This window comes from Budorcas taxicolor, chromosome 2 (genome assembly GCF_023091745.1).
Source record: "Budorcas taxicolor isolate Tak-1 chromosome 2, Takin1.1, whole genome shotgun sequence".
In the NCBI taxonomy this organism is placed as follows: domain Eukaryota; kingdom Metazoa; phylum Chordata; class Mammalia; order Artiodactyla; family Bovidae; genus Budorcas; species Budorcas taxicolor.
Window position 1 is genome coordinate 3,082,416 of NC_068911.1, and position 16,591 is coordinate 3,099,006.

General features: G+C 44.6%; 1 protein-coding gene across 1 annotated transcript in view; it reads left to right on the forward strand.

Moving 5' to 3' along the window:
• The window catches only part of SDK1 (sidekick cell adhesion molecule 1), a 723,652-nt gene that overhangs the window by 300,046 nt on the left and 407,015 nt on the right, over positions 1 to 16,591 (forward strand). The gene's annotated exons all lie outside the window — the stretch shown is intronic.

Below are 16,591 nucleotides of genomic sequence, written 5' to 3' on the forward strand. Positions count from 1 at the left end.
ATTTCTGAAAGGATCATGAAATGCTATAATCTTGGGCTAAATGTCAAATATTTATGCCATCAGATGGTTGCACTCAAAAAAAAAAAAAAAAAACTGTGAGAAGAAAATGTTTTTATTTTTTCCCCAGAAAGAATGTGTGTAAGAGAATTTGCTGAATGGTGTTTCAAATATGCTTTCTCCCTACTTGACCATCCACTCTGTCCTGTCTTTAAGCCCAGAATCCCCACTCTTCTGCCTGGGCATCAGAACTCTGTTTGTGCCTACACAATTCTTAAGCTTATTTAGCAAATGTTTCTATCCTGGATATTGAAAACAGGCAAAATACTGAAATATGTAAAAGCCGTATTTTAAAATTCTAGTAAAAATATAAATTACCTTGGGAAATGGGATAACTTCTGTCCTTTTTCTGTATTTTATTGAAACTTGCTTAGGTATCCACCTTTATATTGATTCCAATTAAAACAAATGCCTATGGAATTGGGGTGAAACACAGATAAAGGATCAATTTCTCATTCTCTTAGAGGGTGGTGCGGCTGAGAATAAGGCAGCTGAGACAGATTCCTGTGCAGTGTTCTGGAAGGTCCTTGTGTTGAGCACAGTGTGACTGGGCACAGGTGGAAGGAGTCAGTCCTCGGAAGGGCGGCTAGGTCGACTTAGGCTTCCTCTCAAACACTGGAGCTTCTAATTAGTGTCAGTGGTGGAGGATTATTTTCATTCAGTAGCAAATAACTACACAGTAACTCATTTGTTAATCCATTGTCTAGCTATGTTCCTGAGACAACATTTATTCAAGTACAAAAGGATGCAGAATGAAATAGCAACTCTTAATTTTGTAAGCTTGTTTTTTTCTTTTTTTAACGTGATTTCTTGCTGAAGACTGCTTAATTCCTGGCGAGCCAATAACACAGAAGATGCTCATAGGGCTCTAACTTAGTGTCGCAGCAGACAGGTGGCTTACCACCATGAAGCGGTGGATAAATCTCCAGTCTCAGTAGAGTAACATGCCTGATGGCTTCTTTCTTTTAAAGAGAGGAGATGAGGCTGATTATGGATATTTACACTTTCTCAAGGCCTTTTAGTTTCACATTTTCCACCTCATCATCACCCCCCTATTTATTAAGTACCTGCTGTGCAAGAACTCATAAATCAGCACTTGCACAGTTATCTCCACAAGTTTACGCATCATTCACAGATGTATTACTTTACACTTCTAATAAAGTCCAGCTCAGACCTCAGGTGCAAGAGCACTTACGCATTGCCTCTGCCCAGATGGTTGGCAGACAAAACTCAGATGGCATTAGATCTGTTCTGGACCATGAGAGGCATCATTTAAAAATGAAACGTTTGGCTCAAGGTGTTTCACACCTACTGAGACAGCTCAAACCTGTCCAGCAGCCTTTACCCTGATTCCCTGGGGTCAGCACCCTAACACATGGAAGAGATGGACCTTCGTGAAGGGAAGGAAGGAGGAGCCTCACCTTGCCACCCCTTCCCTGCCACGTTTTAACATTATCTCCTAACCTTAGAAATGTGAGCTTTAGACTTAAAATTAAATGACTATTTTTTTTCATTTTCAAGGGTAACAGTGAGTCTGATGTGTCTCAACTTGAAAAATTAGTTGAATAGTCTATTAATAATATTAACAGCAGCTGTTATTGAGTACACTTTAAGCATATCTTCTCTAATCCTCAGAGCTGCCTACTGAGGCAGGTATAATTAGCCATCAGAACTGAAGACTGGAGTTGTTGAATGACCCACCCAAGGGCGCATAGCTAGCCGGCGGCAGAGCCGGGGCCCTGACCCACGTCTGCTGACTCTGCGTCTCAAGCTCCCTTCTGCATCAGGCCGATTCTTCTCTTCACTTTATTTTGCTGAACCTTTCTCGTGCTTTTGATTTATTTTTTCCTCATACTGCTTTCATTTTTTTCCTGCTGTTTTAGAATAGCAGCTTTCAATTTGAAATACTGTGGGTTAGCCTGGGTTTGCCATGAGCCACAGGCTCCCACAGTCACATGCCCACGTCAGCAGTGAGCATGCCTGTATGTGTGCTGTTTGTCCTCCCTGTATTGGGTCTGTTGGTCCCTATCTTCAGAAAGTCTTGACGAAGAGAAGGCAAACACGGCCTTCCAGTTGAGGTGTAGACATTTGTTTTGGATGGCTTTGTTAAGAGTGACATGATGGTAGATGGCCAAGGGGATGCGGTCATTGGACAGTTGTGTATACCACACTCAAGGCTACCAAAGGAAGCTTGGTCAACCTCGGGGTGGTTGCTGCATTGTTGCCTATAGGCTTCACAGTGCATATGGGCCACACATGCCAGTGAACAAAGCCCAGAGAGCTCCACCATATCAGTTAAGGTGCTCTTGGCTGCAAGTCACAGAGGATGCCTCTGGCTGAGCACAAAGGACATGTGTGGGAGTGCTTAGGGAACTGCAGAGCCTAGCCAGCTGAAGCAGACGGGGAGGCAGCCAGGGCTCCTCCTGAGGCCCGAGGAGCGGGAGCAGGGCCTTCCAAGGGGATGCAGGGCCCAGTTCCTGAAACTGTTGCGTATGGGCAAAGGGGCTGAAGGCAGAGGGCTCCACAGGGGACTGCTACAGTGGGACGGTAGGGGTCGCACCTGGAGGCAAGTGTCTTGGGTCTGTCCCCATGACCAGCCTGTGGAGATGTGGCCACTCATTCTGTCAGCATCTCTCCTGGAGGCGTTAGCTGGCGAGAGCCACGACCCCATCCCGTGTGTGTGGATGCTGTCTCCTCAAGGGGTTTTCACCTCCCCTGGGTCCTGACCATGTAAGATGCTTATCTCCCTGCTTGGCCTGGTGCTGTGCAGAGCAGAGATGCAATACTGGAAAAATGGAATGAATGAGGAATGTGAAGGAAATTCCTGTAATAGTATAAACATCCTCACCAAAATGTGGGGCGGCAGGGAGAGACATCACAAACCTCAGGAGAAAGTGGTGCTAACGAAGGCGAAATATATCTTGGAAAAGCAAACAATATTTTGAAAGAACTGAGAATAAGATATACTTAGAATTTTGAATTGGTAATTATAGGTTTTATTTATCTGAAAAGATGAAAAAAGTGCTTGTATATTTTTCTGATTTACTGAATCCAAACAGTTAGTTTGCTATCTTTGCACGTCAGAGATGAGTACAGCCTTCTCTTATAAGTATAGTCTAATTTGATAACAGGATTGTTCTGCGTTATTTCAGCTTAGAGATATATGTTCTTTGTTTCCTTTTATTTCTCAAAATATGAAATGTGAATGCTGACATCATTCGGTGCCTCCCTTACCTCCGGGAGGTAATTCACGTTGGCAGTTATCAGATTAGGCCGCAGAAGCTTGTTCTGTGCACGGCCATTCTTCTGTTTAATTGCAGGTTTTTATGCTCAAACTGCACCCTTAGCCTACCTGACGGGAATGTGTAAGCGCAAGTATACAGGCATGTGTTTTCCTAGGAATGCGAGGTTTATAGACTAAATATTTCAAACCTGCAGTCAGTTTTGTGAGACGACTTGCTCAGAATGAGCTGAATTGTGAAGTATGGGCAGGAAACAGCATCCCAGGTGACTTAAAAACAGTCTGACTCATGATTGTCCATGCTTAAATACTCGAACATCCATTAACCTATTACCATTTCATTTCAAGTGCTGCAAGAAAGATGTATTTAAATTAGCACTTGTATTGGAAGTCACAACTTAATGCTTGAATGAAGTAGATCTGGTTGTAATAATATTTTTATAGTTAACTGGGCTTTCAAAATAATATGCTTTTAAATTTTTCATATTATGTTTTATAGGCATTTTGTGGATGTTTATAGAGTATGTCAATATGTGTGAATTGAGCCACGTTTGTATGAGTAAAATAGACTAGGAGACATGAGCTCCGGACCTGCTTCCTCCATTAATTCTGACCTCGGGAAGATGACTTACTCTCCTCTGCCTCCATTTTCTCATGTCAAAAATGAGGATGGCATCGTCGGTGACCTCTGAGGTCCTTTCTGGTGTCGGCACCAGCAGTGCTCAGGGCCAGACCTGCCTCTCCCCTGCTCTTTCTTCCTTCCTGCGCTTAGTAGGTGCTTGCTGAGCACTTGTCCTGTGCCAGGCACTGTTCCAGCTGCTCAGGCCAGGTAGGGGCCCGAGGACATTGGAGCTTCTGCTCTCACGGAGTCACGGTCCAGCGTGGAAACACAGGAGTAACCAGAGGATGATGAAAGTGAAGAGGCGTGTAGAAAGGTGGGCGGGAGAGAGCTGAGCAGGAGCGGAGTGTGGTCGAGGACACCTCTGTGCAGGTGAGGGTTTAAAATCCACTTTGTTGAGTTGTAATTTACATACAACAGGACATACAGATTTTAAGGACACAGGTTGATGAATTTTAGCAAGTGTATACACAGATATTATCACCCTCCTAATCAAGATGCCTAGGACAATTCTTACCCCTGGTCCCTGCCCCACTCTGCCCCCTAATCTCATTCTAGTACCAGAGGTTAGTTTGCTTATTCTAGAATTGCTTATAAATAGAATCACAGAATATGAAATCTTTCATTGGACATGATTTCTGTGACATTTTTGAGGTGCTGTTGATAAATATTGTTTTTATCTATTTTTTGAGTGCTAGGCGCTGGTTGAAGTGTTTTCTCTGTACTGATTCACCGAAGCCCCACAGCAGCCCAGTGGGTTGTATTGACATTATTGTCACTCTGCTGAAAGGAGCAGCGACAGAGAGGGGCCAACAGCTGGTCAGTGCTGAGCCCACACTTTGCCCCTGTGCCCCACTGCACCCTTGGGCTCCTGTCTGAAGGAGGAGCCAGCCATGCACAGATCTAGAGGACAAATATTCTGAGCAGTGGGGTCACATACATGCAAAGCCAGTACAAAGCCTGTCGCCTTTGCTAACCGGTGGTCTGGTGCTCAGGGCATTGTGAACAGAGAGTGGACAGAGAAGGGGCCCAAGAAGGGAAATGGGATCCTGGAAGTGCCAGAATTTGGGAAGGAGTCTGGGTTTAATTCCACGCACAGTAGTACACCTTTCAAAGGGTTTGTGGTTTTTATTTTTGGAATTTTTTTTTTAATTATGGCAAAATATGTGTAGCATGAAATCTACCTTAACTATTTTCCTCTGTAGATTAAGTGTCATTAACTGTATTCATATTGCTGGGCAGCCATCATCACCACCCCATCTGTGGAGCTCTTTCATCTTGTAAAACTGAAACACTGTCTGCATTCATGGTTAACTCTCCGTCCCTGCCCCCCAGCCCCTGGCATCCACCCTTCTACCTTCTGTCTCTGAGAATTTGATGCCAGCTGTTGTTGTTTACTTGCTCAGTCATGTCCAGCTCTTTGCAACCCCATGGACTGCAGCACACCAGGATTCCCTGTCCTTCACTATCTCCTGGGATTTGCTCAAACTCGTTTCCGTTGACTTGGTGATGGCCTTCCAACCATCTCATCCTCTGTCATCCCTTTCTCCTCCTGCCTTCAATTTTTCCCAGCATCAGGGTCTTTTCCAATGAATCGGCTCTTGGCATCAGGTGGCCAACGCATTGGAGCTTCAGCCTTAGCATCAGTCCTTCCAATGAATATTCAGAATTGATTTCCTTTAGAATTGATTGGTTTGATCTCCTTGCTGTCCAAGGGACTCTCAAGAGTCTTCTGCAGTACCACAGTTTGAAGGCATCAGTTCTTCAGTGCTCAGCATTTTTTATTGCCCAGCTCTCACATCCATACATGACTACTGGGAAAAACCATAGCTTTGACTATACAAACATTTGTTGGCAAAGTAATGTCTCTGCTTTTAATATGCTATCTGGGTTTGTCATAGCTTTTCTTCCATGGAGCAAGCATCTTTTAATTTCATGGCTGCAGTCACCATCTGCAGTGATTTTGGAGCCCAAGAATGAAGTCTATCGCTGTTTCCATTGTTTCCCCATCTACTTGCCGTGATGTGATGGGACCAGATGCCATGATCTTAGTTTTTTGAATGTGGAGTTTTAAGCCAGCTTTTTCATTCTCCTCTTTCACCTTCATCAAGAGGCTCCCTAGTTCCTCTTCGCTTTCTGCCCTAAGAGTGGTGTCATCTGTATATCTGAGGTTATTGATATTTGAGGCCAGTAGGTCCCTCATATGAGTGAAATCATATAATATTTGGTTTTTCCTCCTTTTTAATCAGACTTGGTATTTGGGTGAATTGTGGATTCATATGCAGTGGTTAGGAGTCATACAGGGGGCTCCCATATGCCTTTTAGCCAGTTCCCCACAAGGTTGTGAGGCCTTGTAGGGCTGTTGTGCAGCATCACAGCCAAGATATTGAGGTTGATACACTCAAAACACAGGATAGTTCCGTTACGTTGCCTGTTGACATCACAACCCCTTTCCTCCAACCCTCATCCGTACCCTAAATCCTGACAGTCACAAATCTGGTCTCCATTTCTATAATTATATCATTCAGATAATGTTCTGTAAATGGAATCACGCAGTCTGTAACTTTTTAGGATTGACTTTTTCACTCAGCATAGTTCTGATTCATTCAGGTTATTGCAGGTCTGAGTACCCGATTCCCTTTTATGGTGTGGTTTTCCATTGTGTGGACATACCACAGCTTGATAACTGTTCACCTGGTGAAGGACACTTGGGTTGTATCCAGATTCCCTGTTATTGTGTGGTTTTCCATTGCATGGACATATCACAGTCATATACCCATTCACTTGGTGAAGGACATTTAGGTTGTATCGAAGTTTTCACCCTATGAATAAGGCTGCTGTAAATATTCTTGTATATGTTTTGTGTGAACATGTCTTCATTTTTCTGGAATAAATGCCCAGGGACACAGCAGCTGGGTGTCTGGTATTTGCATTTTTTTTTTTTTTTAAGAAAATTCCAAACTATTTTCAGAGTGACTGTACCATTCTGTATTCCCACCAGTGGTGTGTGAGTGATCCAATGTCTTTGCTTCCTCACTAGCATTCAATCTTGTCACTATTTTTTATTCTAGCCATCTTGATGGGTATGTAATTATAACTCCTTGTGTTTTTTAATTTGTATTTCCCTAATGGCTAATGATGTTGAACATCTTTTAATGTGCTGACTTTAAAAAGAGCCAAATGCAAAAAAACTAAACTTCTTGAAGTGAAAAATACAATCATTTATCTTAAAAACCAATTGAATGGGTAAAAGAGCAGACAGTATTACAGCTAAAGTAAGAAATATTGTTTTGCTAGATTGAAGGAAAATACTCAGAATAAAGCACAGAAATAAAAAGATGGAAAATACAGAAGACAGGCCAAGAGGATGGAATAATATTGTTTTGCTAGATTGAAGGAGAATACTCAGAATAAAGCACAGAAATAAAAAGATGGAAAATACAGAAGACAGGCCAAGAGGATAGAATAATATTGTTTTGCTAGATTGAAGGCGAATACTCGGAATAAAGCACAGAAATAGAAAGGTGGAAAATACAGAAGACAGGCCAAGAGGATGGAATAATATTGTTTTGCTAGATTGAAGGAAAATACTCGGAATAAAGCACAGAAATAAAAAGATGGAAAATACAGAAGACAGGCCAAGAGGATGGAATAATATTGTTTTGCTAGATTGAAGGCGAACACTCAGAATAAAGCACAGAAATAAAAAGATGGAAAGTACAGAAGACAGGCCAAGAGGATGGAATAATCAGTAGAAATCTAAGAAGAGCCCCAGAAAGGAAGAATGAAGCCAGTGGGGCAGGTAACATTCAGAGAGAATTACTGCAGTATTGCCTAACATGAGGAATCCTCAGAGTCAAGAAACAGAAAAGGTTGCAAGATAGATGAAACTAAATCCAAATCTAAACTTATTACAGTGTCACCGTAGAACCTCAAAGACAAAGAGGAGGCCTTAAAAGCAACCGTACATGTAATTCAGATTTCCTCAAAACATAAGTTAGATGACAGTTGACTGCAATAATAGAGATGATTGTACCTGAGGCTACAACGGTCATCACAGAATTTCATATCCAGCTAAGTTAATATCCAAGAGTGAGGGAGGAAGGAAGACCTTGTCAGACGGAGAATTTACGTTTCTGAGAACTTTGCTGTAAGAGCTGCTAAGGACCAGCTTGAGGACAGGGACATTGGACCCAGGAGGAAGTAGGATGTTAGACATATTGGTCATCATTTTATTATTTCCTCTAACTAGGAAATGCTCAGTAATGACAATTTTAGCATATTTAAGAGAAGAGAGAAGGCTGTAAAGATAGCAAGATGAAATAACTCTGGGGCATTTTTATTGGGAATGGCTGCAGTGAAATGGCAAGTATCCGTGAGATAGTGAGGGGGTGGCACCAGTGTTTGAGGTGCGAAATAACTGAGAATGTTTATGTGCTACAGATATTCTCTCCTAGAGAAGGAGAACGTGGGGATGCAGTGAGGTGTGGGTGTGGGGCAGAGTTCTGGAGGAGGCGGGGCAGCACAGACAGTCTTACCACCAGCACGGGAAGCAGGGCCCCAGCGTGGTGGGTGCACTGGCTTCGCGACGCTGTGGGGGCCCCTTCAGGGCTAGAGTAGAGGCCGAGAGAGCACACTCAAGCTTCCGCACAGAGCATGGATGCATGCTGTCTGCAGACGTGCTTGTGGAAAGCTGAGGCCTTTCTTGTGAGCTTTATTTCCTCTCTGAATATTGGGAATATGTTAGAAGTTTAGAGTGAAGTGTGACACAAGGAGAGAAGTGAAGGTATTAAATAACTGTCTGGAGAGTCAACAGCAAATCGAGCAACACGCTAGACTTAGGGGCCCATCTGAGTGCACTCGCACCTCTGTGGTCATGGACGGTGTCAGCAAAACCGAGAGGTTCTGATGCAGTTGCAGAGAAGGCAGTTGGCCTCAAAGAAGGAAGAAGTATAAAGCCTGTCACACGGGACTGAGAAACAAGGGTGCGGAGGGTTTGCGGGTGGGAGGTGGCTTTTGGTTGTCTGTATGTTGTATTGGGAGGAAGTGATGGGTAGTCCAGTTTGGCAGAGTCAGAAGACCATGTGGCTGTGGGGTGGAAAAGCGCCTGAGTAGGGGACCGAGGGGAAGTGGGTGCTCTGGGCACCTCCCATCCTCTCATCCTCTCCTTGGCTGCTCCATCCAGTCCCTCCACTTGACGGGTCTGGTCATGCAGTTCAGGAGGGTGGCCTGGTTGGGTCCTTGTGGGTGGACTTAGACTCGTAGGGAGTCAGGGTGGGTATGTGCTGATAAGGGGTGTGGGAAGAGATAACCAGTGAGAAGCGACTGACCAACTAGTGAAGAGATAACCGGTGAGAAGCCATTGACCAACTGGTGCTCAAGGACATGAAGCCCGTAGGTACTGTGTGTCACCCACACGACATCGCAGACAGCAGTCCTGTCCTGGCACCTGCCTCGGAAGTGTCCTGAGTAACTCACGCGGCTGAGCGCATGGCCGTGGCTGTGGCCACCTTCTGGGACTTAGAATAAGCTGGGCAGGAGGGGCCCGGGGCAGAGAGTGTGCTAGAGCCCCGGGGCACAGCATGGCCGCCTTGGCCTCCTGTGCTTGCTCTGTGGGCTTTCCAAATGCTGATTTCTGGGGCCTAGAGCCTTCTTTTTGTTGTGGTTGTTCTAACCACAGCAGGATGCAGAGGTGAAGGTCCCTGGGCACGTGCAGGCAGCTGACCCTCTGCCCCTGCATTGGGACACAGGGCATATCACAGCCAGAGGACCATTCCTGTGCAGAGGAAGTAGCCTGGGTGAAGGTGTGGGCATCTTACAGTTACTCGGTTCCATTTGAGTGGGCAGTGTAGTGTTTAATGGCAAGAGTTTAATATTCTGTGTACCAATTTTTCATTTGAAAATAAAATACCACTTCATTTTCCATGAGCAGATCTAGTGACAATAATGCATTTCTTTACAAATATTAGCCTATTATACATCTTAAGTCAGTTGCACATAATTGCATTTCACCAGCTCTACATAATACTTTAATTAAAACTAGGATAATTAAAATACAGTTTTAATGAACAATAAATTCTGAAGTTGCCAAGCCTGGAATGTGTTGGTTGAATCATACCTTGCTCTTTTTTTTAGCTCTTAAATCTGTAGCCACATTTTGTTTTGAAACGGCAACAACCATGATCAAGAGGCATTTTTAAATGCATTTATTAGTTCAGTTCACTGCAGTCGCTCAGTCGTGTCCGACTCTTTGCGACCCCATGAATCAAAGCACGCCAGGCCTCCCTGTCCATCACCAACTCCTGGAGTTCACTCAAACTCATGTCCATCGAGTCAGTGATGCCATTCAGCCATCTCATCCTCTGTCATCCCCTTCTTCTCCTGCCCCCAATCCCTCCCAGCATCAGGGTCTTTTCTAATGAGTCACCTCTTCGCATGAGGTGGCCAAAGTATTGGAGTTTCAGCTTCAGCATCAGTCCTTCCAATGAATACCCAGGACTGATTTCCTTTAGGATGGACTGGTTGGGTCTCCTTGTAGTCCAAGGGACTCTCAAGAGTCTTCTCCAACACCACAGTTCAAAAGCAACAATTCTTCAGTGCTCAGCTTTCTTCACAGTTCAACTCTCACATCCATACATGATCACTGGAAAAACCATAGCCTTGACTAGATGGACCTTTGTTGGCAAAGTAATATCTCTGCTTTTGAATATACTGTCTAGGTTGGTCATAACTTTCCTTCCAAGGAGTAAGCGTCTTTTAATTTCATGGCTGCAGTCACCATCTGCAGTGATTTTGGAGCTCAAAAAAATAAAGTCTGACACTGTTTCCACTGTTTCTCCATCTATTTCCCATGAAGTGATGCGACTGGATGCCATGATCTTTGTTTTCTGAATGTTGAGCTTTAAGCCACCTTTTTCACTCTCCTCTTTCACTTTCATCAAGAGGCTTTTCAGCTCCTCTTCACTTTCTGCCATAAGGGTGGTGTCATCTGCATATCTGAGGTTATTGATATTTCTCCCGGCAATCTTGATTCCAGCTTGTGTTTTTTCCAGTCCAGCGTTTCTCATGATGAACTCTGCATATAAGTTAAATAATCAGGGTGGCAATGTACAGCCTTGACGTACTCCTTTTCCTATTTGGAACCAGTCTGTTGTTCCATATCCAGTTCTAACTCTTGCTTCCTGACCTGCATACAGGTTTCTCAAGAGGCAGTATGTACCACTAAATAATATGCTTCCTTATGGCTGTCATCTGTCTGTCTATCTCCCTTGCCTAAAGTTGGTTGTTTGCTACTAATTATAATCTGTAGAAGCAGGGAAAAGTTTTTCTTTGTCTCCCCACCCCCCACCCCGCCCGAGTACAGTATTACTGAGATGTATTGATGTGTGACATTGTATTATTTTAAGATGGGCAGCATCATGATTTGATATATATGTATCACAATAAGTTTAGTTAATATTCTGTACAACCCATAGGTAAAGACTTTTTCTTGTGGTGAAAACTTAGTATCTACTGTCTTAACAATGGCACCCCACTCCAGTACTCTTGCCTGGAAATTCCCATGGGCGGAGGAGCCTGGTAGGCTGCAGTCCATGGGGTCGCGAAGAGTCGGACACGACTGAGCGACTTCACTTTCACTTTTCACTTTCATGCACTGGAGCAGGGACAGGGAAGCCTGGTGGGCTGCCGTCTATGGGGTCGCACAGAGTCGGACGCGACTGAGCGACTTAGCAGCAGCAGCAGCAGTATTGTAATGTACTATGCTGTACATCACATCCTCAGGACCTGCTTACCTTATAGCTAGACCACTGTCACCTGTTCTCCCCTAGGACCCCACTCTGTTAACCGCCAATCTGTTCTCTCTTTATATGAGTTCAGTTTTTTAGATTCTGCATATAAATGAGATCATACAGTGTCTCTCTCGACTTATTTTACTTATTTTACTTAGCATAATTTCCTCAATTTTATCTTCTTTTTTATGGCTGAATAATATTCATATACACGTTCATCCATCAGTGAACACTTAGGTTGCTTCTACGTCTTGGCTATTATAAATAATGTTCTTATGAACATGGTGGAGTATAGATATCGTTTCGAGATATTGATTCCATTTCCTTTGGATATGTACACAGAGGTGGAATTGCTGGGTCAAAAATGTCTATTTTTAATTTTTTGAGGAACCTCCAAATTGTTTTCCATAGCAGCTACGCCAGTTCACATTCCCACCAACAGCGTGAGGATTCCTTTCTCTCCACATCCCCACTAGCACTGGTCGTCACTTGCCTTCTGAAAATCGCCATTCTGCGAGGTGTAAGGTGATAGCTCACTGTCGTTTTACTTTGCGTTTCTCTCGTGATTAGTGATTTTTGAGCACCTTTTCGTGTACCTGTTGACCCTCTGAATATCTTCTTCAGAAAAATGTCTCTTCAGGTCTTTTGCCCATTTTTTAATTGGATTATTTCTTTGTCTTTGTAGGCCCAGCAACTTAGCTCAGTGTTTGGCCATACTAAGAAGTTAATGTTTGTTGGATGAATGGAGAGTATTTCTTGGATAAATAAATAAATAAATAATAGAACTTGGCTCATTCTGGGCACATGCTGGGGGGACCGCCTACACTAGGCTGGGACTCAGAAAACAAAGGTCTTTGTCTCAGCTTCGTCCCTTAGGAGCTGTGTGACCTTGCGCAAGACTTTTAACTACTCCCAACAGAGATGATGTGATGGGATACCCCAAATGAAATCATGGTACCTACCCTACCACACTCTTGGAGTTATCCCGGGGAATGTTGGTTTGGTGGACAGAATTACAGATGTGAAATCCCTTTATATCCGGCAGAGTAATCATCACGGGGTGGTCTTATCACCATCCCCTCTCTGCCCATTACGCTCTCAGTTCTGTAAAGAAGCATGCATCAGTACTCAGAGTCCACTTCCGAATCATCGACTCATTTGCAACTATGGATTTTTTAGGTTGTTTTGCAATGGATTTTCAGTCCTTGGTCAATGGCTCTTTTAGCAGAGAGTACAAAGACATATGCCTCCTCCAGTGCCCCCTTCTTAAAACGTCCGTGGGAAATTTAAGCCAGTCTTACTGTTGGCTGGATAACTAGGGAGGCATTTCTACCTGTACACCTAATGTATGGTTTATTACACAATCAAAAAGCAGTGACGTTTATTAGCTTCCCTTTTGATTATCGGTGTTAGTGTCACTCTCCCTAAATCCGGGTCATTTACTCATTCACTTATCTGTTCATTTAAAAGCACCTAATTGCACTGGTGTCATCCATGGAAGTCACTCCTAAAGCATGATATCCCCTGTGAAGGAAATATGCTTTGGACCCAGGCCAGGAGATCCTGCTGGAGTTAATAAGTCAAGAAGACGTGGTAACACTATTTCATCTGTAACCCAGACGCAGGGCCTGGCCTGCCAGGGCAGCTTCTGGTGACGCTCTGGGACGCATATCACCTGCACGTGCATGGAGAGCCAGCCACCGAGTGTGGTTCGGTAGCTTACACGTGCACTTGGGGGCTCTGTATTGTGGCAAGCCTGCTCACGTCTGGTCTTACCCAGGTCTTCAGGAAGAAACGATGGTTACCAGTCTGAGTTCCTCCCACACAAACGAGGAGGAGAAGGAAACTCCAGGAAGGAAAGGATGTTCTTAGAGCCAAGAGAAAGTCACAGGCTGTGTCCTTTCCAGGCCCTCGTGCATCTTAGGGCCGGGGCCCTGGGGAGCTGTGAACTGGAGAGGTCAGGGCAGCAGGGCATGGAGAGGATCAAAGGTCACACAGAGGGACCGTGGCCAGCTGAACTTGGCAGGAGGTGCTGGTCCAGTTGGCAGCCTGCGTCCCCAGGTTCCCTCTTTGTGGGGAGAGAGGCAGCCTTTCAGGAGGCGGGGAGCAGTGCCCCCACAGAGTCCTGGGGATCCTGTATATGGAAGTGGTCAAGGAAGGCAGATGTCAACAGGAGCAGTCCTCTGTGCAGGCGAAGTTTGAGGAGCAGAGTGGGCTTTGGACAGCACTCTGGGTTTTCAGAGAAGAGACGACTTTGAGAGTCAGCTGTACTCTGACCACTTCCTGATTCTGGGCAGGCCTAGTTAGTGTTTGGAGACTTAGCTTTTTCACACATGAAATGGGGTCACACCAATCATGTGAATGTCATCCTGCCCATTTGTTGGCTGGGGCTCTGCGGAGGAGCGGAGGGAGCCGGCGTTCCTGGGAGGAGGAAGTTCTGCAGGGGAGGGTAAGTGATGTGCAGCCCTTGCAGGCGCTACGGAGGGCCCAGCACATCTCTGTTCCCTTCTGCAAGACCGCTCTAAATCTCCATGATGTCCCAGTCGAGAAAGTAGAGGAAGTCTTATCACACCAATTTTGTGGATGACTGCCTGGGGGAAGAGAGTAGCTCTGTCATTTAGGGTCAAGTCTCCGTTAGCGATGGAGCCCGGGATGGAGCTGAGCAGCGGAAAGATGCTGTCCAGGTTAGCCCTGTGAGTGTGGACCACAGAGGTGGCCTCAGCTTGCCCAGGAGGGCTGTGGTTTGCAAGAGGCCTGCAGTGGGCATTTCTCACCCACTCTGACCCCACAGTGCCACGTGTAGGCAGGTGTCTTAGGGCCAGTCTGTAACTTCAGTGAGGCTCCATTTGTCCATCTGGAAAACGAAAGTGATGATAAACCGGCCGGCCCACCTCACAGGAATGTTACTGTTGTGTGTGATATTCAGATAGAGTAACAGATATCAGAACCCTTTGTGAATTACAAAGTGTCACGTCTGTGTGATGTGGAATCATTTTCTCATGAGGGCTCATTCTTGGCTATAATCAGATCCGAGCAAAGCCTAGTTAGATCTAATTGCTGGAGAATTTGCATCCAAATGACAGTCGCTGATCTCAAGGTCATCCTTCATCCATTCAGCCCATCCACCAGTCAGCACTGTGCTAGGATCTGGGGATAAAAAGATCAATACAGTGATTCTGCCTTAGAAAGGCTCACAATCTAGTGAGTGGATTGTAGCCATTTCAGCATAGTTCATCTTGTACAGTCCTTTTATTAAAAATAAAAAGCTTTATTGAGATGTAACTCAATTATCATTAATCCTTTTAAAAGAATATATCTTTTGGGACTTCCTTGGCAGTCCAGTGGTTAAGACTCTGCATTTCCATTGCAGGGGGTATAGGTTCAATCCCTGGTGGATCAGGGAACTGAGATCCTACATGCAGCACAGTGTGGCCAGAAAATGAAAATTTAAAAAATAATCATTTACAAAAAAGAGTATATCTCTTGAACTGTATAGATCAGTGGTCTTTAGTATACAGTTGACCCTTGAGCAGTGTCGGGGTTAATCCACATATAACTTACAGCCAGCCCTTCGTATCTCCAGTTCCTCTGACCACAGACCCCATGTGGTACTGTAGTATTTGTTCAGTGGCCAAGTCATGTCCAACTCTTCAAAACCCCATGGACTGCAGCATGCCAGGCTTCACTGCCCTCACCGTCTCCCAGAGTTTGCCCAAGTTCATGTCCATTGAATTGGTGATACAATTCAACCATCTCATCCTCTGCTGCCCTCTTCTTTTTGCCTTCAATTTTTCCCAGCATCAGAATCTTTTCAAATGAGTTGGCTCTTTGCATCAGATGGGCAAAGGATTGGAGCTTCCACATCAGTCCTTGCAATGAATATCCAGAGTTGATTTCCTTTGAGACTGACTGGTTTGATCTCCTTGCTGTCCAAGGGACTCTCAAGAGTCTTCTCCAGCACATTTTGAAAGCATCAATTCTTCAGTGCTCAGCCATCTTTATGGTCCAACTTTCACATCCATACATGACTACTGGAAATATTACTCTTGAAAACTATCCACACATGGGTGGCCCTGTGCAAGTCAAACCTGCATTGTTCAAAGGTCAAGCGTATGCAGAGTTGGGCAGTCACCATCACTAACAGAATATCTTCATCACCCAAAGAAAGCCACACCCAGAATCTGTAGCTCACCACCACCACCCCGCTCCCCGCTCCCATCACCAGACCCTGGCAAACGCTGGCCTCCTTTCTGTCCCTCTTCATTTGTCTGTTTTGGACATTTCATATAAATGGAATCACACAGTATGTGACTTTTTGACACCTGACACCCTATGTAGTCTTTACTGAGTTGTTTTTTGTTTCCTTTTTGGCAGTTTTTTTCTTTTTTTTTACATTTGACTGATGATCGCTAAATATTTCATTGAATCTTCTTTTTTACTTTCACTGATTATCATTAGATATTTCCTTGGACCTTTTTTTTCCTTTTGCAATTTTCTTGAGCTAAGTTCTGTGTGGGTAAAGATGTGCCTTTGTTTCCTTGAGAAACACTTGCCAGATGCTTCCTTGTGTCAGACACTCTGGCAGGTGATGACATCACATGGGTCCCTATTCTCACAGCATTTAGAGTTTGGTAAGGATAAACAGATGAAAAATGGGCAAATGAGCAAAGACATCAAGAGAATCAGCCCTATTCAAGGACATAACGTTTAGACCAAAATTTGAAGAGAGAGAAGGAGCCAGTGACAGGAAGAAGTGGACCTGCATGTTCTGGGTCCACCGTTGGTAGAAGCAGAGGTGGTGAAGAGCTGGTGGTCTGAGACCCGAAAGGAGTCTGCAGGGCAACAGTGCAGGGATACCCCAGAGGACGACGGGGCCCCGTCACG